At 46.8% G+C, this 24,095-nt stretch overlaps 1 long non-coding RNA gene across 1 annotated transcript in view; it reads right to left on the bottom strand.

Annotated features, from left to right (window-relative positions):
* Positions 1-569: 569 nt before the first annotated feature.
* The window catches only part of LOC140430047 (uncharacterized), a 129,885-nt gene continuing 106,359 nt past the window's right edge, over positions 570-24,095 (bottom strand). The window contains exon 3 of the long non-coding RNA XR_011949301.1: positions 570-2,098. This is a non-coding gene — a long non-coding RNA (uncharacterized lncRNA). The remainder of the gene's footprint in view (positions 2,099-24,095) is intronic.

Here is a 24,095-nt window from a genome sequence, read left to right as displayed (position 1 = left end):
CACGGCTTCCTCCATTGAAAACGGCCTTGTTGATTTGCCTGAATCATGATTTTTCTTCTGACTGCACTGACTGGCCGCTACCCTCCCCGGAAAATTCAGAAACACCAGGCCCATTAAGAAGTTTGCTGGTGGCATTCCCATTGTACAGGAGTGGTTCTATAGCCCAGAAGTAAGCATGAGATTCTGGTCTCCAGGGTCACCCCTGACCGCTTCTAAAGGCCCACCCTGAAGGTTTGGACTGCTCATTCAGCCAGTCCGTTGGATGCTGGATGATAAGGCGCTGTCCTGATGTGCCTCATGCCATTTAAACAGGTAAAATTTAGAAGTTCAGCACTCGTGAAGGTTGTTCCATTACCCGACACTATGACTTCAGGTATCTCGCAAGGCAAATGGCATTGATCTCGCTCTATAGGAATGAGGGGTTTGTTGCTAACTTTTGGTTGGCTCTTAAATTGTAATTTGCTCTGTTTGCTTAACCTTTGCTCTAGAGTCGCCAGGTCGCCACGAGGTTCAAGTTAAGTAATGATCAATAACTCAACACACCAATTAGTAAGATTCAAATCAAAGCACATTTATTATACACAGTAAATCACTACTCATGCATAAACTCTACTTTCTAGGCTATTCCTATCACTAAAAGGCCTATACTTAGCTTTGGACTGGCCCACCAGGTCAGGGGAACAAATGGCCTTTCGTTCAGCTCCTGAGTCTGCAGGATTCAAAAGCTGGTATGGACTGGTAGCTAGGAGCGCCTATCTCGTAGCAAGCATTGACTGGAGACTTACTTGGTTGGTGGCAGCTGAGACAGGTCACTCTCACGGGTTGATTCAAGTTGCAGAGTGACCCTGCCAAAGAAGAACGATTTGAACTTGGGGGCTTTACTTTATAGTCCCCAGGGGCTTCCCGCCCTTTGGGGCAGACCCCGTACCTGGTTCCAAGTGATTGGACTGCGTTCCAATCACTTGGATCGATTTCTCCAATACTGGAGTTGTTCCCTGATCGTTGGGTGGTCCCTAAATATCCGTTGGCCTTCCTTTGCCTTGGCTCCTGCTGGTGCCGAGGAGTCTGGCTTGGCTTTATTCACCTTAACTGTTGCCATTGTGCCCTGGAATCGCTCACTACTATACAGATGGCTGCTGTATTACTATGCAGATGGCTTCAGGTTTCAGTGCTGTTTGGTTCCTTACAGGTTCCAATACACATGATTTCTGTATTTGCTAGTCTTTGCCTGTGTTGGCTGAATTTCCCTTCAGCCTTTGCGGTTCTCCATTTTAAGTTGGGAAGTGGCCAACTCAGGTGGCTACACTCCCTCCTTGTGATCCTAACGCAAAGCGTGAATGATCACATAACTGCATTGTCTTCATTCCCTGACCCGGCGAGCACTCTCCTATGGCCTCTACACTGACCATAACTATGCAAGAAAAATTTTAACTAACAATTTCTAAGTGGCACTATGTCAAAACAGGGACATGCATTACAACATTTTTTTAAAACTTTACCTCTAACTGTCCTTAATAAACTACACTCACTCAAACATTCAATCATACTAACTTCCTAAACAATACAAAATGAAAGCAGCATTTACATTTTTCCTGGCTTGGCAGTCAAGCACAGGGTTGGACAATCTTTCCATTTCTTTATTTACAAAAGAATGCAAACGAATGTCCTTTATTATAGATCGAGGGTTTCGGGGTCCTGGGGATAACTGAACATAGGGGATCTTATTCTGTATACCGGGGTGCTAGCGCGGTAGGCTCTCCGTCTCCATTTCCTCATGCGGATAGTCTGCACGATGCTGCAGAGTATCGCCAACACTAATAGGGATTCGACTACGTAGGAAAGGGAGTACCACGTTGTGAGCTTATCACACCATGATGGTGTGGTGTTGCCTGTTACTGGGCTCTGGGTGCTATGGGGAAGTGACTCATTAACCACTGGGGGGGGTTCCACTGGGGGGGTTGGGGTCAGGGGGTTCGCGTTCGCGCGCAACCGAATACAAATTGCGATAACGAAAACACGTATGCCGTCTTCATTGTTGTCTTCTTCTTTCTCTTCTCTTCCTTTCCGTTTTGTCTCTTTTCCTGGAGCTTCTGGGGTTCTGTGGGATCAAGCATAGTGTCTGTTACTATCTTGGTTAATATCTCGTGCGTTAGTATTCTGTCCTTTAGTGCCAATTCTCCCTTTACAATTTGTCACTGTGTGTGACTCCCTCATTTTTTTTTAAACCGAATATTCAGGACAAGACACACTTAAAAATACTGAAACAGTGCGAGCCGTCTCGCAGGCTGTGCGATTTACCATCCAAATGTTTGAGGATGTAAATAGCATAGGGTTGGCAACCTAAGGGTCGACTGAAAACAAAACAAAACCTTTTGAACCAAAAGTGCCGAAATGAGGTGCGTATGGGCCGCGACGGGTAAGATTAGGATGGAATCCCCGGGTAGGACAGCGACCAATGCCGTGTGTTCTCTATCCGAGCGTAGCTGACCAGAGGGGGGTCCTCAGGCAGGGCGGAGACCAATGCCGTTTCTCCACTGCCTGAGCAACCGACAAGAACGGGCAAGAAATGTAGTCATCATGAGGGGGTTGCCGTAAAGGTTCTTCCTTCGAACCAGAAGAGCAGTTATGAACGGGGGCTGGCAAGCTCTCAGCGGTTTCTGCCGATGAGCGTGCTGTCAAGTTCTCATAGGTTTCGGCCGAAAAATATGGCGTGTGGCCGTGGAAAATATTTCCGATCTTACAAACAATATTTAACAATAACAGTAACAAACAACATTAAACAACATGCTGCAGGTTCCATCAGAAAGGACACTGTTTCTCCCAAGCGGTTCCTTTTTAAAACATCATCTGGACACCTCAGTTATCAGTTGCGAACAGGGACGCAAAGGGGTTCTCGTTTTGGGAGTCAGACTCAAAGTCGTCATCTTCTCCCGGATGCCATACTCTGGAATGTATAAGGGCTGATAGGGCTGCATGGTGCGATTTGGGTCCATCTCGCCGTTCCGGACGAGCCTGTATGAGTTGTCGCGGTGCCAAAAGGTGGTGTCTAGTTCTGTGGGGACGGAATCGTCATCGTAGGGCGGTGGGGTTTGTTGAGGAAAGTGATTTGTTGAGGAAAGTGATGAGGAAGGGATCACTCGAATCGTGGTCAGATTCGCTGGGTGTGGGTTCTGTTGCATGGGGATAGTAGGGAGGCGTGCTATGGCTATTGTCTGAATCGCTGTCGCTGCTGCTGCTGTCTGTGGGCGTTCCGGGATGGAGTCTAGAGTTCGGGGGTGGAGTCGAGGGCAAGTCTGTGGATGTGGTGTGCGTGATGGGGGAGGGTAGGGATATGGTGGCTGTGGGCGGGGTGTGGTCTGCTGCGTCAAGCATGAGGTGGTGTGCGTGGTTGGACTGTGAGCCATATGTCTTAAGCTGGTTAATATGGAACCACGCAGTCTTTCCGTTGGACTCCTTAATTTTATAGACGAAGGGGCTTACTTTGTCCGCAATGGAGTACGGACCCGAATACTTCGGTGACAGGAATGTGCTGGGGTTGTAAATTGAAAGCATGACCTGCTGTCCTGCCTCAAACTCAGTCGCATGCCCTGTCCTGTCGAAACAGGCCTTGCTCTGTTTCTTCCGTGTGCCTAATCTTACTGCGGCTGCTAGCTGAGCCGTTTTCACATTCTCAACTAGTTGTTTTACTGCGTTCTCGTGTGTGAGGGCCGTCACTTCGGGGCTGGTCAAGTCCAATCCTAATAAAAATTCTGTGCTTTTCATGGGGCGTCCGGTCATGAGAGTGTGTGGGGTGTAACCTGTGGATTTCGAGACAGTATTTCTTAGAAACATCAGCGCAAAAGGGAGGACTGAATCCCAAGTGGTGTTGTTTTGTTGGACCATTTTTCTGAGGGTTGATTTTAGGGTCCGTTTCATGCGCTCGACGATACCACTTGACTGGGGGTGGTATGCGATGAGGAATTTTTGGGTAATGCCAAATATCGTGAGGACGTTCTTCATGACACGTCCCGTAAAATGGGAACCTTGGTCGGATTCAATGCTGAGGGGAGTCCCCATCTCGTAAAGATGTGGTGGGTTAAGATCTTTGCGGTGGTCTTTGCCGTGTTCGTTCTGGATGGGAATGCCTCTACCCATTTCATAAAAGTGTCTATGACGACTAATACGTATATGTAACCATTCCTGCAAGGGGGCAATGGTCCTACAAAATCGATCTGGAGGTTAGTCCAGGGGACATTAACGGGGCGGGTGTGACTAAGTTGAGCTTTCTTGGCGTATCTGTCCGGATTGTTCTGGGCACAGATAAGGCAATTCTCAACGCAGTGCGTTACGTCTTCTTTTAAACTTGGCCACCAACAGAGCTGCCTGAGGTGGGCTGTAGTGGGATCAATTCCCTGATGTCCATGACTGTCATGGAATAAACAAATGAGCTGATTCCTGTCCTGTTCAAGAACCACATAAAGGGTGTCTTTTAACACCCCACCGTCACGTGTGGTCAGTGCATTTTTAAATCTATCATAGGGGGCTGGAAATTGTCCTTTCAAAATCTCCCTGAGATTGTTATCCTGCTTCTGGGCCTGCACTAAATCCTCGATATTAGTCTGCGAGACCTGAACTGCATTCACTGGGGCGCTTTCGGGGGGTGTCCAAAAATGGCCATGCCTGGAACCTGCTTTGGCCAGTACGTCGGCTTTTACATTTCCAGGGGGGGAGGAACGGTGGTGACTGCAAACGATGACAAAAGTCCTGTTCTGTGCTTTTTCTAAAATGTGGCGGAGCAATGGGACTGTAGGGAGGGGTTTTCCGTCTGCGGAAACAAATCCTCTTGCTTTCCACAGGGGTAGGAATTCTGTGAGGCTATTGCAGACATAGAGGCTGTCCGAGTATATGTCTGCTGGGCTGGGGAAGGAATCTGGGTGATCCACAATGTACGCAACGGCTGCTAGTTCTGCCGCCTGCGCGCCTAAGTGGCCTGGTAGCTTTAAGGAGATCTCTTCTAGGGCGCGTCCCTGCATGTCCTCGACATAAATGCCGCATCCTGTAATGCGCTTTCCGTCTCATATAGTGGAAGATCCATCCACATAAATCCTTAAAGGTGCGCATGTGTCTGTGGACTGGGGGCTCTGGGGTGAACTACCTATCTTTCTGGGGGGTGTTTTTGCAATAAAGGGGCCTGTGTTGTGGTGCGGTGAGATGATTTCACATTCATGGGGAATGCCTGGGTACTGAAGGTTATCGGCTAAGAAAGTATGGGTCTTGGTCCGTTTTACAGTGATGTCCCGTCCCTGCAAAAGAAGGGTCCATCTAGCTGCTCTAATCTGACTAACTGTACCGTCCTTGAGTCGTCCGTCAAGTAAAAGTTGGGTGGGGTGTGTTCTGTGAGGATTATGATGGGGTTTAGTCCGGTTATGTAGGAAAAATACTGAACTGCCCAGAAAACTGCGAGCAGGTGCCTTTCACAGGCCGAAATCCCTGCTCCACAGGATCTAAAAGCCTGGATGCGTAAGCCACGGGTCTTAATTGTTCGTGCTGTTCCTGGAGGAGCACGGCCGAAAGGGTGTGGTCGGTGCTATCTATCTCTATAGCATAGGGGGAAAGCGGGTCTGGAACTTGTAGTGCGGGAGCTGCAATGAGGGTTCTTTTCAAAGCATCCACAGCATTCATATGCTGTGGAAGCCATTCCCAAGGAGCTCCTTTCTTTAGGAGTTCCGAGAGGGGTGCTGCCTTGCTGGCGAAACCGCCAATGTGGTTTCGGCAGTAGCCAACCAATCCTAAAAATGACCGGAAGGCTGAAACATTCTGGGGAAGGGGCAATTTGGCAATCGAGTCAATTCTTTTGTGCTCACTTTCGCATTTACCGTGCGTGATAATCGTACCCAAATATATCACTTTGTTTTCCAAAATCTGGGCCTTTTTGGGGTTTACTTTATAACCAATTTTCTGTAGGAGTTCCAGGAGTTCGGACAGAAGTTCGATGTGCTCTGCCTTGGTGTCTGTCTGCAGTAATAGGTCATCCACATACTGGACCAGACATTTTGGGCGAGAAAATTTTGACAAACCAATTTGCCAGCTGTCGGTGGAAAATGGAGGGGGAGTTGTGGAATCCTTGTGGAAGGCATGTCCATGTGTACTGCTGATTTTTAAAAGTGAAGGCAAATTTGTCTTGGCACGCTTTTGCCAATGGAATGGACCAGAATCTATTACTGACGTCGAAAACCGTAAAGTATTGTGAGTTGAGTCCCTGTTTGAGCATGGTCTCGGGACTTGTGGCTACCGTGGGGGCTGCTGCAGGGGTGACTTTATTGAGTTCCCGGTAATCGATGGTCAGTCGCCATGATCCATCGGGCTTTCTCACTGGCCAAATCGGGACATTATTAGTGGAGGCTACTGATCTGAGTACGCCCTGCTCTAATAAGCTGTCGATCACTTTTGCGATTTCTCCCTCTGCCTCTTGGGGAAATCCGTATTGCTTTTGGGGTCTCGGTTCAGGTCCTGTGATTTGAACGGAACCAGTCATCCGGCCGGGGTTTGTGTTTGTGGGTCGCGAATGCTGTCCTGTGCTTCTGCAGAACTGCCCTAACCTGCTTGTCTGTGCTAATTGTGGTCGGGTCAAACCAAAATTCGCCGACTGCGCTAATCTTGTTTGCATATTCCCCTATTGTGAGCGTTGCTGGTCGGCCGGACCTATCCCAAAGGGTGTCGCAGACCCAACTGGGGGAGCCTGAACACCGTCAGTCCGTTCCGTTCAGGTCCGTATGGTCTGAACGAGTGCTCACACTATGTATGGGCTCTGTCCTATTCTTATTCAGAGTGCCTGCCTGCAGAGAAACGTCTAACCGATGCTGGCTTTCCTGCATTCTCTGCCTTTTATTGGCTGTGCAAGACGTGAACAACGCCTTAGCATAGGCCCTACAGGTCGTCCACAGAGTGGAAGAAGTAACATCAGGTCGCGAAGTGACTGAGTAAAAAAACTCAAACTCCTTCTTAAAATATGTAGCAAAGAATTTATCCCTGACAAGGAGCCATCAACCCACCATGGCCTAGACCAGGGAGGGCGGGAACCCTCAAATGAAAGTTCTAGGAAGACGTGAGCATAGTCAAAGATTACAATATCACCTATAAAGCAAGAGACAACCATGTGTAGGATAGCCCTAGAAACAGAAAAATAGTCAATTCTAGTGTGACATTGATGAGGCGTTGGGAAAAAAGTAACATCTCTGTCTTTAGGATGCAAAGTCCTCCACACAACCAAGTATACCACTTCCTCAATTCCTGAGGCCAGTGCTCTAGCTTGCAGGATGGGGTATTTCTATCATAGATTATCATAGAATTTACAGTGCAGAAGGAGGCCATTCGGCCCATTGAGTCTGCACTGGCTCTTGGAAAGAGCACCCTATCCAAGGTCCACACCTCCACCCTATCCCCATAACCCAGTAACCCCACCCAACACAAAGGGCAATTTTGGTCACTACGGGCAATTTATCATGGCCAATCCACCTAACCTGCACATCTTTGGACTGTGGGAGGAAACCGGAGCACCCGGGGGAAACCAACGCACACACGGGGAGGATGTGCAGACTCCGCAGACAGTGACCCAAGCCGGAATCGAACCTGGGACCCTGGAGCTGTGAAGCAATTGTGCTATCCACAATGCTACCGTGCTGCCCCAACTGGGAACCTGTCCATCAAGATGTTCAGATGACAATAAAGTCTCCGCCCACAAAATAATTAGTTGAGGCCAACTCCGCAAAGTCCAAAAACACCTTAGTGACAAACTGCAGGGAGTAATTTAGCGGGCCATACACATTGAACCCATTAACAATCACATATCTGCCTCCCTTATCCATAACACAATTCTTTATCTTAATTCTTGTTGGCCAGAATTGTCACGTCCCTGTTGCCTGTCGAAAAAGAAGCAAAAACACTTGCCCCACCCATTCCAGCCATACATTTAAGTGCCGCTTGCCATCCAAGTGAGTGTCTTGTAAAATGGCTATGTCCACTTTCTCCTTAAGAAATGAAAAGCTTCAGGATTCTCCGTCGGCAGGACCCTCCACCCTGACGGGAGCACACCCATGCCCGCGTGCTTCCCAACGCAGTGATGGCCCACAATGGGGAACGGAGAATCCCGCTGCCTGTGGCAGCGGCGGAAAACGTGGCCAGCAGGACGGAGAACCTCGCCCAGGATCTTTTTCCTTTTGACGGGATGATAAATTCCCTGTAGATTCCAAGAACAAAGTTTAAAATTAGTCACTGCCATTGCCCAGGCCACCCTAAAAAAATAGGATAGCGTTTTCACGCCACATTTGAGCATGCACCACAACTCCCCTCCCTACACCAGAGGTACCGGAATATTCCTGGAGCCAAATACCCCTCCTGCATCTTGAACCCACTCATGAAGACCTGCAACCTCCACCCACCTCCCGGCAATTGTGTCACTCTCTTCTGCCATGATTGAAGAGAGGATATCAAACAGTCAGCATAACCTTCATAAAGATACGAATAATAAGAAAAGACGACGGATATTTAGCACACAGCACAGCTACTATGAAGAAGAAGAATAAAAGTCCCTGGAACACGTAAGGAGAAGGAAAATACATTAATTACAACGATCAAATGTTCACATCTTCCAATAAACAGGATATATGACGATACAAAATCAGACAAACAACAACATGATGGGGAAAAAGTCCGGATTTCAACTTTTCCGAGCTGCAGATTATCAGTCCGACTCCTTGCCCTCCATGGACTTGACGAAGGTCAAGGCACTGATCGGATGACTGAAAGACTCAGTGGAATCATCAGATATCAGTTTCAGGGCACAAGATAATGCATAGGATAATTCATTCCAGCTGCCTCGAGTTGCCTTCAAACTTCATTGAAGCCACAACGTTTCAGCTGTGTTGTTGCCAATATGTCTTGGAAAAAGGAGATCCTCACCCTCTCATGGAGCCAGGCCCTGCCATGCCTCGTCGTCTCTGGCGATCTGTAAAATTGTGGAAGCAAATTATTATAGGTCTGGGACGTTGATTGTCCCTTGGCCTCAAAGACATTGTACAGTGCGCCCTTTCCAAGTTGAAATGCCCAGCTTTCACATCCAGCTTAAGAAAATGTGGCATCCAGTTCTCAAAGAACTTAACAGGAACCTTACCCTCCACTCCTTCTGACAGACGGACGACCCGGATATTCTTTCTCCGGCTTTGGTTCTCCAAGATTTCTGACATTACACATAGCTGGTTTTCCAAGGATGGCATACAACTTCAGATGAAGAAGCAACATTTTCAACATTCAGGATTCTTTCCTCGGTTTCATCAAGCCTCTTATTAGTATTCTGCAGCTTGGCCTCGTGAACAATTATATTTTGTGTCAGCAATCTGAGTTTTTCATCAGATACTGTTTGCAGTCATCATTTTCAGCGCCAGAGAGAGCGCCGGATCGAGAACCCGCTCGAGGATCAAGTCACCATGTTGAAAAGGCGACTCAATTCCCGGTTAATCCAACTGCACTTTTTTATTGTCGGATTTCTTCACATTTTCTAAATAATGTACAATCTTTTTATTTTTGTTGCTTAAAAGGAACACCTTACATTTATCTATATTGAAATTAATTTGCCAATGCTTTATCCATTCTGCAACTGAATAACAACGTCCTGTAATTTGTTTCAGTCTTCCCCTGTATTGAATGTTCCTCTCACCCCCAGCAATTAAGTGTCATCAGCAGATTTAGAAATAGTTCTTCGGATTCCAAACTCCAAGTTGTTAATGCAAGTTTTGAACACATGGTCCCAGCACCTTCTGCCACTCTGAATAACTACCCTGGACTCCCACTCGCTGCTTTCTATCTTGAAGCCAGCTGGCAATCCAGTCTGCTGTTTGGCCACCTTTTCTGGCATTACTTATTAGCCTATTACGTATCGAAAGCTTTTTGGAAATTTTATTTAATTATACCAACATCAACTTGAAGAAATGAATAATAACCAAACCCTTCTGCTATCTTTGGTGGCCCCTCCATGTCTCCCACCTTTCTGCGTTCCTCTATTGACTTCAAGCCCACCCTCCCCTGTACCCTACCTGCCTCCCAAGAAACATAGGGGGCCTCAACTGTCAGTTGAATAAGACCCACACCCTCAGACGCACGCCCTCATATACACACCGTCAGACACACGTCCTCAGACACACATCGCCAGCCACACATCCTCGGACTCATGCCCTCAGATACACACCGTCAGGCACACACCCTCAGACACACACCCTCGGATACATGTCCTTAGACACGCATCGCCAGACACAACCCCTCAGACTCACGCCCTCAGACATACATTGCCAGACACACACCCTCAGATACACACAATCTAAGATACGCACTGTCAGACACACACCCTCAGGTACACACCATCAGACACAAGCCCTCAGACACACACCCTGAGACACACATCGTCAGGCACACACCCTTAGATGCACACTGTCATACATACACCTTCAGGCACACACCCTCAGACACACACACTCAGACACACATCATCAGACGCAAACCCACAGATACACATTCTCAGACACCCACTTCTGCAGACATATACCCCCTCACACACACACACACACTTTCATGCACACATACACTCTCACAGACACATACATGCTCTCACTGACACAGATGGAGACGCACATCAACACATGCCTGTCGACACACACACCTCCCTCAGGCACACACAGATACCCTCACAAGGGCAGACCCTCACAGAGAGGGAGTGAAAGAGAGACACACATGTGCATAAACATCCACACACATACCCACACATACACTTCCTCACACAGTCACACACATACATACATACAAACCCTCACACATACAATCACTTGTACACCTCACACACAGCACACATGGTCTCACACAGAGGCACATACACACACAGCCTTCCAGCTGTGTCAGAACAACATCCTGTTTTATTGCCGACGTCAGCCACAGTCTCCAATCTGTTATTAATGGACTGACTATTCATGTGGTTCAGACACTGATTTTAGCAACTTTGTGAATCAGACACTGGAAAAAAGATTAACCACGCTCTTGCTTTTACATGGTGAGGGCAGGTTTTATTGCCAGCTCCTTATGTGTTCGTGCTCCTGTCCCATCCCTCGCATCACAACTCAATAACACCCTGAGGCCTGAGACAGTAGCTTGTGTGATGTGCATTGCTAAATGATGGCTGGTTCAGACAATGCCAGCCTGTCTTGGTCTAGAGACCAATCGTCTGTTCGTTATGTTCCAATCATTCTTGCAGCACAATCGGCTCAGTGTCAGAGAGCTTTGACAAGCTCAGATTCCAAGAGAATGGGGAAGGAAGCCTTCTGCCAAAATGAAATGTCGATGCCTTGGTTATAGATCTTCACATTGATTTACATGTTAATTGAATGAAATCCAGACATTGCGACTGGTGTGATAATGTTCGCAGTGAGTTATTAAAAGCCGAGGATTTACACCTCCTGGTCAGCTCAGCTCACCATTTCTGCTGTTTTCAATCTGGGGGTAGAAATGTGGACTCACCACCACAAAGACAATGGATAGGGGTCAGAACTATCCCCAAAAACTTCAAACCCTTCTGGGAGGGGTCAGGGAGAGGAGACAGTCCAGCTGGCATTGATAGTCAGAAGGGTACTGTGCAGGATATACATCAGGATGTGACAGTGAGCCGTTATAAGGTTGTGGTAATGGCCACACTTGGAGTAAGTATCGGGTACAATTCAAATCACAGTGGTGATCCATGGTGTTGGGGCTCTTATTTCACCTTCTAATAAGAGTGGATAGTCTGGTTGATTGGAGGTATCAAAATACGATTTATTGCTAATTATTCACGTGAATACACTTGGTTAAGTATTGAATCAAAACTTTATAAATGAAATATAAAACGATACATAAACGGGTTAAACACATGGCAAAAAACCATAAAACATAGAAGCATAAAGAAATCACTTTAAACACAAACAAACAGATAGATGATTCAAGAACTCAGGAATACAGGAATTCAGGAACAAGACCTCAATCACAAGGTCCTACTCTTAAGGGAATTCTTACCTCTGGTTTAATCCCTCATTTACTCTCATTGGTTTCTAATTCTCAGCTGAGCCCTCCTGATTTGTTCAAATGGATGTCTGTTACTTAGAGGATGATTTATTAATCAAACATTAGACATTACTTAAGATTGACTGGTGCCTTTCAAGACTGGCTCAGCATCTGCGTACGCAGTCTTAGGAAAATTACTGGGTATGTTTCTCACGCCGCAGCCCGGCCCAGAGACCTTGCTGTAACTGATTAGTTGACACATTCTTATTACAGAATGCACTGGAATTCATCATGCGAAACAATGACTGAAACAATGTCTGGATTCCCACAGTCAAGACACTTTTAATAATTTTTACCTCTCGGCTATATGCATTCAATTAGCACCTAAAACCGTGAATAAATCAATTCTCCATCACAGGGCAAGGGAAAGGGGCATGAAATAATGTCAAGCTGTTTGATATTTTCTGACTGTGCTACCAGCGAGTGAAGCTCTGAGTTAATCTTCTCTCCTCATTCTTCTCGATCTGTCCACTGCCTTTGACACAGTCTGGCCACACCATCCTCCTCCAACAGCTCCCCACAGTAGTCCAGCTGGGCGTAGGACTGCTCTCACCTAGTTCCATTCATATTCAGCGAATTGCAGCTCGAGAGTCACCTGCAAAAGGTTATTTTCCTGTCCCCAGACCGTTACCTCTGGTGTCCCCCACGGATCTATCCTTGGCCCCACTCCTATTTCTCATTTCCATCCTGCCCATCAAAAGTATGATTCCCATGTATGCTGTCGACACTCGGCATTATCTCACCACCACGTTTCTCGACTCCTCTCACGCTCCAAAATTGTCAAACTGCTTATATGACTTCCAGTACTGGATGATCAGAAATTTCCTCCAATTAAATATTGGGAAGACTGCAGCCATTGCTTTCGGTCCCAGCTCCAAATTCCATTCCCCAACTACCAAATCCATCCCTCTCCTGGGCAACGGTCCAAGTTAATCTCTCTGTTTGAGAACTTGGTGTTGTCACACTTGATCCTGAGTTGGGCTTCCAACCGCATATTACATCCATCACTAAGACCTCCAATCCCACCATTGACTCTCCCCATCTCAGCTCACCTGCTGAAACCCCCATTCATACGTTCATTACCTCTGCATTTGACTATACCAATGCACTTCTGGCTGGTCTCCTACATTCTGTCCTCCATAAGCTTGTGGTCATACAAAGTTCTGTTGCCCATTTCTTATTTCACCTATCCCCCCTGTGCTTCTGACCTACATTGGCTCCCAGTCAAGACAGATCTTCACTTCAAAGTTCTCACCCTTGTTTCCAAATCCATCTCTTCACTTCTCAGTATCATTATCATCATCTGCAGCCCTACATCCCTCTGAGGTACCTCCGCTCCTCTAACTCTGGTCTCTTGTACATTCCCAATTTTATTCGCTCCACCATTAGTGGCTGTGCCTTCAGCTGCCTAGGCCCCAAGCTCTGGGATTCCCTCCCAACACCTCTCCACCTTACTTTTCTCCTCTAAGACACTTCTTAAAATCTATAGCTGGAATCTTGCAGCCTTTCAGGCCAGCGGGATCTTCCGTTCCCACCGATGTGAACAAAGATTTTAATAGCTCGCCGGTCCCACATGGAAAATTCCGGTCTATTTCTTTCAACAAGTTTTTAGTCGTTTGCATGAACATCTTCTTACGTGGCTCAATGTCATACTTTGATTTAGAATGCTCCTGTGAAGCGCCTTGGGATTTTCATTACATTAAATGTGCTTTATAAATATAATACGTTGTGAGTTGTTGCTACGCTGAATGCACGCATTTACGCATTCAAACCCCACCTCTGTGATGTCATTGGCCAAACAGGATTGGACAGGAGATTCCTCACTGGGATTGGTGGGTCTTGTGTTTATCTGTGCTGGACTGGACTGGGCCCGCTCATTGTTTCAGGTCATCCCATTCGCAAGCAGACACCTCTGACAGCGCCACAATACCTGAGTACTGCATTCGAGTCTGTGCTCGCAACTCTGGTATGTGGCCTTAACCCACAACCTTCAGCTTCAGAGATACTGAGCTACAGCTGACATAGGAGATTGTAAGGTGATTTGATGAAAATGTTTAAAATGATGAGCGGACAGGACAAAGTAGTAGGAGCTCTGCCGACTGAGGGATTTTGAAAGATTGGGCATTGATATAAGATTAAATGTTCAGGTGAAATCTGTTAGTTAGAGGCTTGTGAGATTGTGGAATCCAATAGCAGAGTTAGTGATTGATGCACTTCAATACAAGAGCAGGGAAGATAGGCGGTTGAAGTAAAGATAAAGAGATTTAGGAACGGGGTAGGAATAGGGGATTAGGGCTGCGAATACAAAGGATAACGCCCAACAAAGAATGGTTGGGCCAATCAACATGCTCCCAGGTTGTAATATCTGTGTAATCTGCAGCCAGCAGGGCTTCTTGAACCTTTCGTTGAGAACATGTGGAGCTATCATTGAATAATGATTTGGATTTGGGTTTATTGTCACGTGTATCGAGGTACACGAGGTAAAAAGTATTATTTTGTGTACAGTCCAGGCAGATCATTCCAAACATGTAAAACATAGGACATATGATAAATACACAAAATAAATACCTAGACATAGGGTGCATAGGGTGAAGCATACAGAGAGTCCACAAAAAGGTCATTCAGGAGTCTGGTAACAGCGGGGAAGAAGCTGTTTTTGAATCTGTTAGTGCGTATTCTCAGAGCTTTGTATCTCCTGCCTGGTGGAAGAGGTTGGAAGAGAGAATAAACTGGGTGGGAGGGGTCTTTGATTATGCTGCCTCCATTCCCAAGGCAGTGGGAGGTGTAGCCAGAGTCAATGGATGGGAGGTGGGATAGAGTGATGGACTGGGCTGTGTTCATAACTCTCTGTAGTTTCTTACGGTCTTGGGCCGAGCAGTTACCATACCAGCATGTGGTGCAGCCAGATTGGATGCTTTCTATGGTGCATATGTAAAAATTGGTAAGAGGCTATACGGATATGCCAATTTTCCGCCGTTTCCTGAGGAAGGAAAGGCACTGTTGTGCTTTCTTGGTGGTAGCGTTGTTGTGGGTGGACCAGGACAGATGATGCATTAGTGAAGGAGGCCGTTCAGCCATCATACCTGTACTTGCACTTTGGTAGATTTACCTGATTAGACCCACTTCCCCCTTTATCCTGTAAAAGTCTACTTTTCCAGTAATTATCCAGCTCTCTTTAGAAAGACACAATGGAATTTGCTTCCAGCACCCATTCGGGAAGCACAATCCAGATCACAACAATTTGCTATCTGAAAACAATGTCCTCAAGTTGATTCTGATTCTTTTGCCAATCAGCTTGAATCTGTCTCCTTCAGTCACTGAGCCTTATTCACCGAATTATTACTGTGCAGAAGGAGGCTATTCGGTCAATCGTGTCTGCACCAGCTCTCCAAATGAACATAATGACTTAGTGCCATTCTCCTGCCTTTCCTCATGCCCCTGCACATTGTTTCTGTTCAAATAATCATATAAAGCCCTTGTGAACGCCTCGATTGAACCTGCCTCCACCACACTTATAGGCAGTACATTCCAGACCTGAACTTCTCTTTTCTTAATATTTATCGATAGGATGTGGGTGTTATTGGTGAGGTGAGCATTTATTGCCCATCACTAATAGCCACTGAGAATGCGGTGGTGAGCCTCTGTCTTGAACTGCTGCACTCCATGTGGTGTAGGTACACCCGCAGTGCTGTTAGGGAGGGAGTTCCAGGATTTTGACCCAGTGACAGTGAAGGAACAGCAATATATTTGCAAATCAGGATGATGTGTAACTTGGTGGGGAACCTCCAGGTGGTGGTGTGCCAATGCGCCAGCTACCCTTGTTCTTTGAGATGGTACAGGTCACAGGTGTAATGGCATATATACATGCAGATAACTAAAGAGCTAATTATAACATCTAACTAACACTACCACTAGAGATCCCACTATAAGTATCAGTTCCCAGAGGATCTTGGTCTCTTTCAACCCAGGAGTGATTAGACAGCAGTAGTGTATGATAGATAGATCACAGCATAGCTAACACGTGTAGTTTTGAATTAGTTAACACATTGATATTTAATTACTTGATTACTAGTGATCATTCTGTGGCGTGTCAAACTCAATTATAATTAATCGTTACTTAATAAATTAGTTTGCTTTAAGTTGAAGACTCGTGGTTTCTTCAGGATCACACCATCGGACCACCTGCATCAACAGCAACTAATAATGATATATATTACTGAACCTAATAATATAACATGGTACCAGGATTTGGCTACAGAAGCTACCTAATATAGTTTAGTAAGATTATAAGAAAGTAAAAAAATTAGCACCTATTCAGCAACCAAAGCATCAACCTCCGAAAAAACTTTGATGAATCCCAGCCCAATGGACAGAACTCAAGCTCCTCGACATCTAAGGAACACCGGTAACTTAAATGTAAACTGGCATTTGACAACAATTTCAGCTTTACTTAGAAGCTTCAGACTTAACTAATGCCACAGATGTTCGTTAAATTGCTATGTTATTAACTATGGCTGGTCCACACGCAATAGAGATCTACAATTCATTTCAGTACACAGCGGGTTAAGACAAAACAAAGTTTGAAGTAACTGTTGAAAAATTTGATAACCATTGTAAAATTCAAACCAATGAAAAATTAGAGTGCTACATATTTAAGAAGAGATTACAAGGAAAAGATGAATGCTTTAAAAGCTTTGTAACAGATCTCAGGCTGCTAGCTCAATCCTGTAACTTTTCTGCACTTAATGATTTGATGATTCGTGACCAAATAGTGTTTGGCATTCCTGATGAACATCTAAGGGAAAGGTTACTGAGGCAAAAAGAATTGACTTTAGAAATCGCTGTAGAAATGTGTATGGTTCACCAACAATCAAAGAATCAGCACCAAGAGTATTTTCTCCGTGAAAAGGGCGCGAAAATTCCCCACGAGGTAGAATGTGTAAAGGCAGTGTCACAGATGAAGAAGATGCACATTTCAGACGGCAGCCATCTTGCACGCACGCATTCTAACCCTGCACATGCGCACTTCGCTAAGAAATGCGAGACGGCCAAACACCGATCTGTGCATGCGCGAAGAAGTGTCGTGCGTCATGACGTCAACGCAATGACGTGTTCAAGGTGTGGAACCTCCCACTTTCAGAAAAAATGCCCTGCCAGAGGAAAATAATGCTCACAATGTGGCAGATTAAATCATTATGCTGCACAGTGCAGATCTACACTCATATTTAAATCTTCCAAACCAATTTCAAGGCAGATTAATGTTCGCAGTGTTGAATCAAAAGAAGAAGAGTTAGAAATTTTTTTTTCGACAGATTCAGATAGTTACTCTCTGGAAAATCCATTCTTTGTAGGGATCATTGAAAAATATGAAAACTCCACTGAAGTAACTTTGCCTACCAAATCAATTCATTCCATTACTTCCGATAGTGAATGGAACACAGTGTTAAAAGTTAACGACTGCCCAATTCATTTCAAGTTGGACACAGGCGCTTCAGCTAATTTGCTACCAAGCTTGACCACGCAAGGCTCAAGCACCTCCTAAAATTCTTCCAGCAGCCTGTAAATTTAAAGACTACAATGGCAATTCAATCTCGTCAATTGGTTTGTGCTATTTAGTAGTTTCCAACATGGATATTGAAACAAAACTAAGATTTTAGATTGTCAAATCAGATAAATCATCGCTCTTAGGTGCATAAGCCTGCAAGGAGTTACGCCTAATACAGTGAATTTATACTGCAACTTCGTCTCATCCTGTTCTACATAATGATATCCAAAGTGTCCTTGGTCAATATCCAGATGTGTTGAAAGGCATGGGCACACTACCATTTAAGTACAAGATTTTACTTTGAAAGGATGCTAAACCTATAGTTCATCCACCGAGGAGAATTCCTGCTCCACTAAGAGAAAGGTTGAAGTTGGAATCAGAAAGGCTCCAACAACAAGGTATAATTTCAAGAGTCACTGAACCGACTGACTGGGTCAGTTTGATGGTTTGCGTGAAGAAACCGTCAGGTGATCTGCGGATATGTATAGACCCCAAGGATTTCAACAAGAATATCATGAGGGAACATCCCAAAATGAGAGAAAATCACCAGCGAGATGGCAAATGCACGCATCTTCACAAAGTTAGATGCATTGCAAAGTTTCTGGCAAGTATAATTGGAAGACTCGAGCAGAAAGCTCTGCACATTTAATACACTTTTTGGCACATTTTGCTATAATAAAATGCCTTTCGGAATAATCCCTGCGTCTGAAATATTCCACCGCATCATGGAACAGATGACTGAGGGAATAGACGGTGTTCGTATGGTCATCAACACCAGAAGAACATGCCTCGAGGCTGAGACAAGTCTTTCAACGCAGACATGAGTGTGGCCTCAAGCTGAATCAAACCAAATGTAGTTTTGGCACTTCTATGCTCAAGTTCCTAGCTGACCAAATTTCTGAAAAAGGTGTGCGACCTGACACTGATAAAATCGCATCCATTAAAGGAATGAAAGTCCCCGAGTACAAAAAAGCAGTTCTTCATTTTCTTGCCGTTGTCAACTTCCAAGGCAAGTTCATACCTAATTTGTCAAACTGAACAACAGGGGCGAAATTCTCCCGAAACGGAGCGATGTCCGCCGACTGGCACCCAAAACGGCGCCAATCAGACGGGCATCGCGCCGCCCCAAAGGTGCGGAATGCTCCGCATCTTTGGGGGCGGAGCCCCAACATTGAGGGGCTAGGCCAGCGCCAGAGGAATTTCCGCCCCGTCCGCTGGCGGAAAAGGCATTTGGTGCCCCACCAGCTGGAGGGAAAATGACATCTCCGGGCGGCGCATGCGCGGGAGCGTCAGCGGCCGCTGACAGTTTCCCACGCATGCGCAGTGGAGGGAGTCTCTTCCGCCTCCGCCATGGTGGAGACTGTGGCGGAGGCGGAAGGGAAAGAGTGCCCCCACGGCACAGGCCCGCCCGCGGATCGGTGTGCCCCGATCGCGGGCCAGGCCACCGTGGGGGCACCCCCAGGGGCCAGATCGCCCCGCGCCCCCCCCCCCAGGACCCCGGAGCCCGCCCACGCCGCCTGGTCCCGCCAGTAAGGTAGGTGATTTAATTTACACCGGCGGGACAGGCAATTTATCGGCGGGACTTCGGCCCATTCGGGCCGGAGAATCGAGCGGGGGGGCCCGCCAACCGGCGCGGCGTGATTCCCGCCCCCGCCCAATCTCCGGTGCCGGAGACTTCGGCAACCGGCGGGGGCGGGATTCACGCCAGCCCCCGGCGATTCTCCGACCCGGCGGGGGGTCGGAGAATGTCGACCCAGATCTGAGAAACTTGATTCAGACATTGACCTCGTTTGAACAGACGAAGGATCAGCAACAAGAGTGGCTTGATTTGAAATCACAACTCACAACTGCACAAATATTAGCATTTTTCGATCCAAGTAGGGAGACAAAAAGTTTGATTGATGCAAGTCAGGACGAATAGCAGTGTTGTTGCAAAAAGACAACAGCGCATCTTGGGTTCCTGTCGCATATGCATTGAGAGCGATGACACAAACAGAATGTCGCTATGCTCAAATAGAAAAAGAATGTCTGGGTCTACTAACCCAACATGGAATACCACTGTCATGTCAGACAATGGACCGTGTTTCGACAACAACAACTGGGCCAGGTTTGCAAGACGCTACGATTTTAAACACATAACATCTGGTCCACAATACTCACAGTCGAATGGGAAAGTAGAAAAAAGAGTACACACATTGTAAAACAACTCATTAATAAAACTCTGGATTCTGCGTCAGACATCCACCTAGCGCAGTTATCCTACCGAGGAATTCCTTTATCAACAGGTCTGTCACCGGCACAGATGCTAATGAATAGGGATCTGAGAACAATGTTACCTGCATTACAGCTTCCAAATCCTGATCATTTTCCAGTGATACAGAAAATGCAACAGCTACGTAATCATCAAGGATTATATTATGACATGCATGCAACCATTCTGGACTCATTATCTCCAGATGACACCGTTAGGATCAAGATACCTGATGGAGGTTGGTCTGCTCCTGTCATAAGACAAACAGCACCAAGATCATATATAATCAAGACAGCTGAAGGTAACATCCTACGGAGAAATCGTAGAGCACTTCTAAAAGTACAGCCACAGAAAATCTTTCCAGACCTGCAACTCAACGAAACTATCTTTCAAGATACGTAACCAACAATCAAAGCACCAATGACACGCAAAGGACTGTCAAGACATCAGTATCAACACCTCATCCACTAAGAAGATCAAAAAGACGATGAAAGAAATCTAACAGACTGAACTTGTGAATACTTTTTTTTTTGTAAAATATTTAATTAAGGCATTTGTGATTTAATAACAGTAACAGCAAACCATATACAAACAACTATAAACATAGTGCAAAGACCATCTACCTCCCTCACAGGTCCCAACTTCCTACAACAGTAATCTAGACTAATCCCGCCCCCTCCCTCCCCCTCTGCTGACAGTTAATTTTCTCTGAAGAAGTCGACAAACGGCTGCCACGCCCGGACGAACCCTAGCATTGACCCTCTTAGGGCGAACTTGATTTTCTCAAGACTGAGGAAGCCAGCCATGTCATTGACCCAGGTCCATGATTTCAGGGGCTTCGAGTCCCTCAAAGCTAACCGTATCCATCTCCGGGCTACCAAGGAGGCAAAGGCCAAGACGTCGGCCTCTCTTGCCCCTTGGACTTCCGGGTCCTCCGACACTCCGAAAATTACCACCTCTGGATTCAGTGCCACCCTTGTTTTTAACACCGTAGACATGACATCTGCAAACCCCTGCCAGAATCCCCTAAGCTTCGAACACGCCCAAAACATGTGAACATGGTTCGCTGGCCCTCCCGCACACCTGTCTTCTATCCCAAAAAACTTGCCCATCCAGGCCACCGTCATGTGAACAACCTTAAATTGTATCAGGCTGAGCCTGGCGCAAGACGTGGACGTGTTGACTTTGCTTAACGCATCTACCCAGAGACCTGCCTCTATCTCTCCCCCTAACTCATCCCGAATCTGCAGATACTTAAACCCGTTCCCTCCCGTCAACCCAAACTTCTCCTCTAACTCCCTCAAACCGGGAAAGCTCCCATCTATAAACAGATCTCCCATCCTCCCGATCCTTGCTCTCTGCCATCCCCGAAACCCTCCATCCAGTCTCCCTGGGGAAAAGCGATGGTTGCAGCAGATTGGAGCCCAAACTGATGCTGCCTCTGCTCTCACATGTTTCCTCCACTGCCCCCAGACTCTCACAGCCGCCACTACCACCGGGCTTGTGGAGTACCGGTCCGGCGAGAATGGCAGAGGTGCCGTTACCAATGCCCCTAAACCCGTGTCCTTACAAGATGCTGCCTCTACTCGTTCCCACACCAACTCTTCCCCCACTACCCACTTCAATCATGGCTATATTTGCCACCCAGTAATAGTTGCTAAAGTTCGGCAGCGCCAGCCCACCCTCCCCCGGCCACGCTCCAGCATCGCCTTCTTCACTCGCGGGGATTTACCCGCCCAAACAAAACCGAACATCACCTTATTTACCCGCTTGAAAAAGGCCTTTGGGATAAAGGTGGGGAGGCACTGAAAAACAAACAGGAATCTCGGGAGGACCGTCATTTTCACTGTCTGTACCCTCCCCGCCAGTGATAACGGGAGGATATCCCACCTTAGGAATTCCTCTTTCATTTGTTCCACTAAACGGGTCAAATTTAGTTTATGTAACAGCCCCCAGTCACCTGGATCCCTAAATAACAAAAGCTCCCTCCCACCACTCTGAACGGCAGTTCTCCCAGTCTCCTCTCCTACCCCCTTGCCTGGATCGCAAATATCTCACTCTTCCCATGGCCAATTTGTACCCCTGAAAAGATGCCAAATGCCCCTAAAACCTCATGATCTCTCCCATGGCTAAATCGTAATACAGAACAATGCCAGCAGCGCGGGTTCAATTCCCGTACCAGCCTCCCCGAACAGGCGCCGGAATGTGGCGACTAGGGGCTTTTCACAGTAACTTCATTGAAGCCTACACATGACAATAAGTGATTACTATTATTATCATTATCCCCTCTAACTGGTCGGACACATACAGGAGCAGGACATCGGTGTATAGCAAGACCCTGTGTTCCACCCCACCCCGGACCAGCCCCTGGAAGCTCTTAATGCCATAGCCAGTGGCTCAATGGCCAGAACGAACAGCAAAGGAGAGAGGGGGCATCCCTGCCTAGACCCCGGTGCAGTCTAAAATAGCCCGTCAGCCAGTTCGTTCGAACATTGGCCTCTGGTGCCTGGTACAGTAGCCTGATCCAGTCAATGAAACCCCAACCAAACCCAAACCACCCCAACACTCCCACAGAGAGCTCCATTCCACCCGGTCAAAGGCCTTCTCTGCGTCTATTGCGACCACTACCTCCACCTCCTTTCCCTCCGGGGGCATCATTCAAGAGCCTTCTAACGTTGGTCGTTAGCTGCCTACTCTTAACGAACCCCGTCTGGTCTTCCCCTATCACCCCCAGGATACAGTCTTCTATCCTTGAGGACAAGATTTTAGCTAACATCAACATTCAACAGGGAGATCGGCCTGTAGGACCTGAATAGCTCAGGATCCTTCTCCTGCTTCAGGATCAGTGAGATCGAGGCCTGAGACATTGTCGGGGGAAGAACACCATGCTCCCTTGCCTCGTTAAACGTCCTCACCAACAGTGGGCCCAGCATCTCAGAGAACTTTTTATAACATTCCATTGGGTAACCATCTGGTCCCGGGGCCTTACCCGACTGCATGGCCTCCAGTCCATCTGCTATTTCTTCAATCCCTATCGGGGCTCCCAGCCCTTCTACCAACCCTTTGTCCTGGCAGGCCCTACTGCACTCTTCATTAAACCAGAGTTGATCCTATGGCTTGGTGGTAATGGCAGAGTGGGGGATATGCAGGTTGCAGATTGTGGCTGAGTATGATTCTGCTGCTGCTGGTGGCCCACAGTCCCATTTATCACGGTGGTAGTGCCACACAACGGAGGCATTGTGGTATAGTGTATAGTGTCCTCAATGTGAAGATGGGACTTTGTCTCTACAAAGACTATTCAGTGGTCACTTCTACCAATACTGTCATGGACAGAAGCAGCTACAGCAGGCAGATTGGTGAGAATGAGGTCAAGTATGTTTTTCCCTCTAGTTGGTTCCCTCACCACCTGTCACAGACCCAGTCTAGCAGTTATGTCCTTGGTGGTACTACCGATTCACTTTTGATGATGGACATTGAAGTTCCCCATCCAGAGTATATTCTGTGCCCTTGCCACCCTCAGTGCTTCCTCCAAGTGGTGTTCAACATGAAAGAGTACAGATTCATCAGCTGATGGTGGATGGTATATGGTAATCAGCAGGAGGTTTCCTTGCCCATGTTTAACCGGAAGCCATGAGGCTTCATGGGGTCCAGAGTTGACATTGAAGACTCCCAGGGCAACGCCCTCCTGACTATATACTACTGTGCCGCCACCTGCCAGTGAGACAGGACATACCCAGGAATGGTGATAGTGGTGCCTGGGACATTGTCTGTAAAGTATGATTCGTTGAGTATTGACTAGTCTGTGAAACAGCTCTCCCAACTTTGGCAAAGCCTCTAGATGTTAGTAAAGAGGACTTTGCAAAGTCAACTTGGTTGGGTTTGCCGCTGTTGTTTCCAGTGCCAAGGTGAAATTTCTGTCCTTTTCATCGTGGTTTGAGCTTGTTAGGCCATTTAAGAGTCAACCACATTGCGTGGAGGATCTGGAGTAGGCCAGACCAGGTGAGGACTGCAGATTTTCTTCCCCAAAGGCATTAGTCAACCAGCTGGGTTTTTATGATAATTGACAATGGTTTTATGGTCATCAATACACTTTTAATTCCAGATATTTATTGGATTAATTTTCACAATCTGTTATGGTGCGGTTTGAACCTGGATCCCCAGAGTACTACGCTGGGTCTCTGAATCACC

Source organism: Scyliorhinus torazame, chromosome 1 (assembly GCF_047496885.1).
Source record: "Scyliorhinus torazame isolate Kashiwa2021f chromosome 1, sScyTor2.1, whole genome shotgun sequence".
NCBI classification, from domain to species: Eukaryota; Metazoa; Chordata; class Chondrichthyes; order Carcharhiniformes; family Scyliorhinidae; genus Scyliorhinus; species Scyliorhinus torazame.
This window is presented reverse-complemented; position numbering and strand designations above follow the sequence as displayed.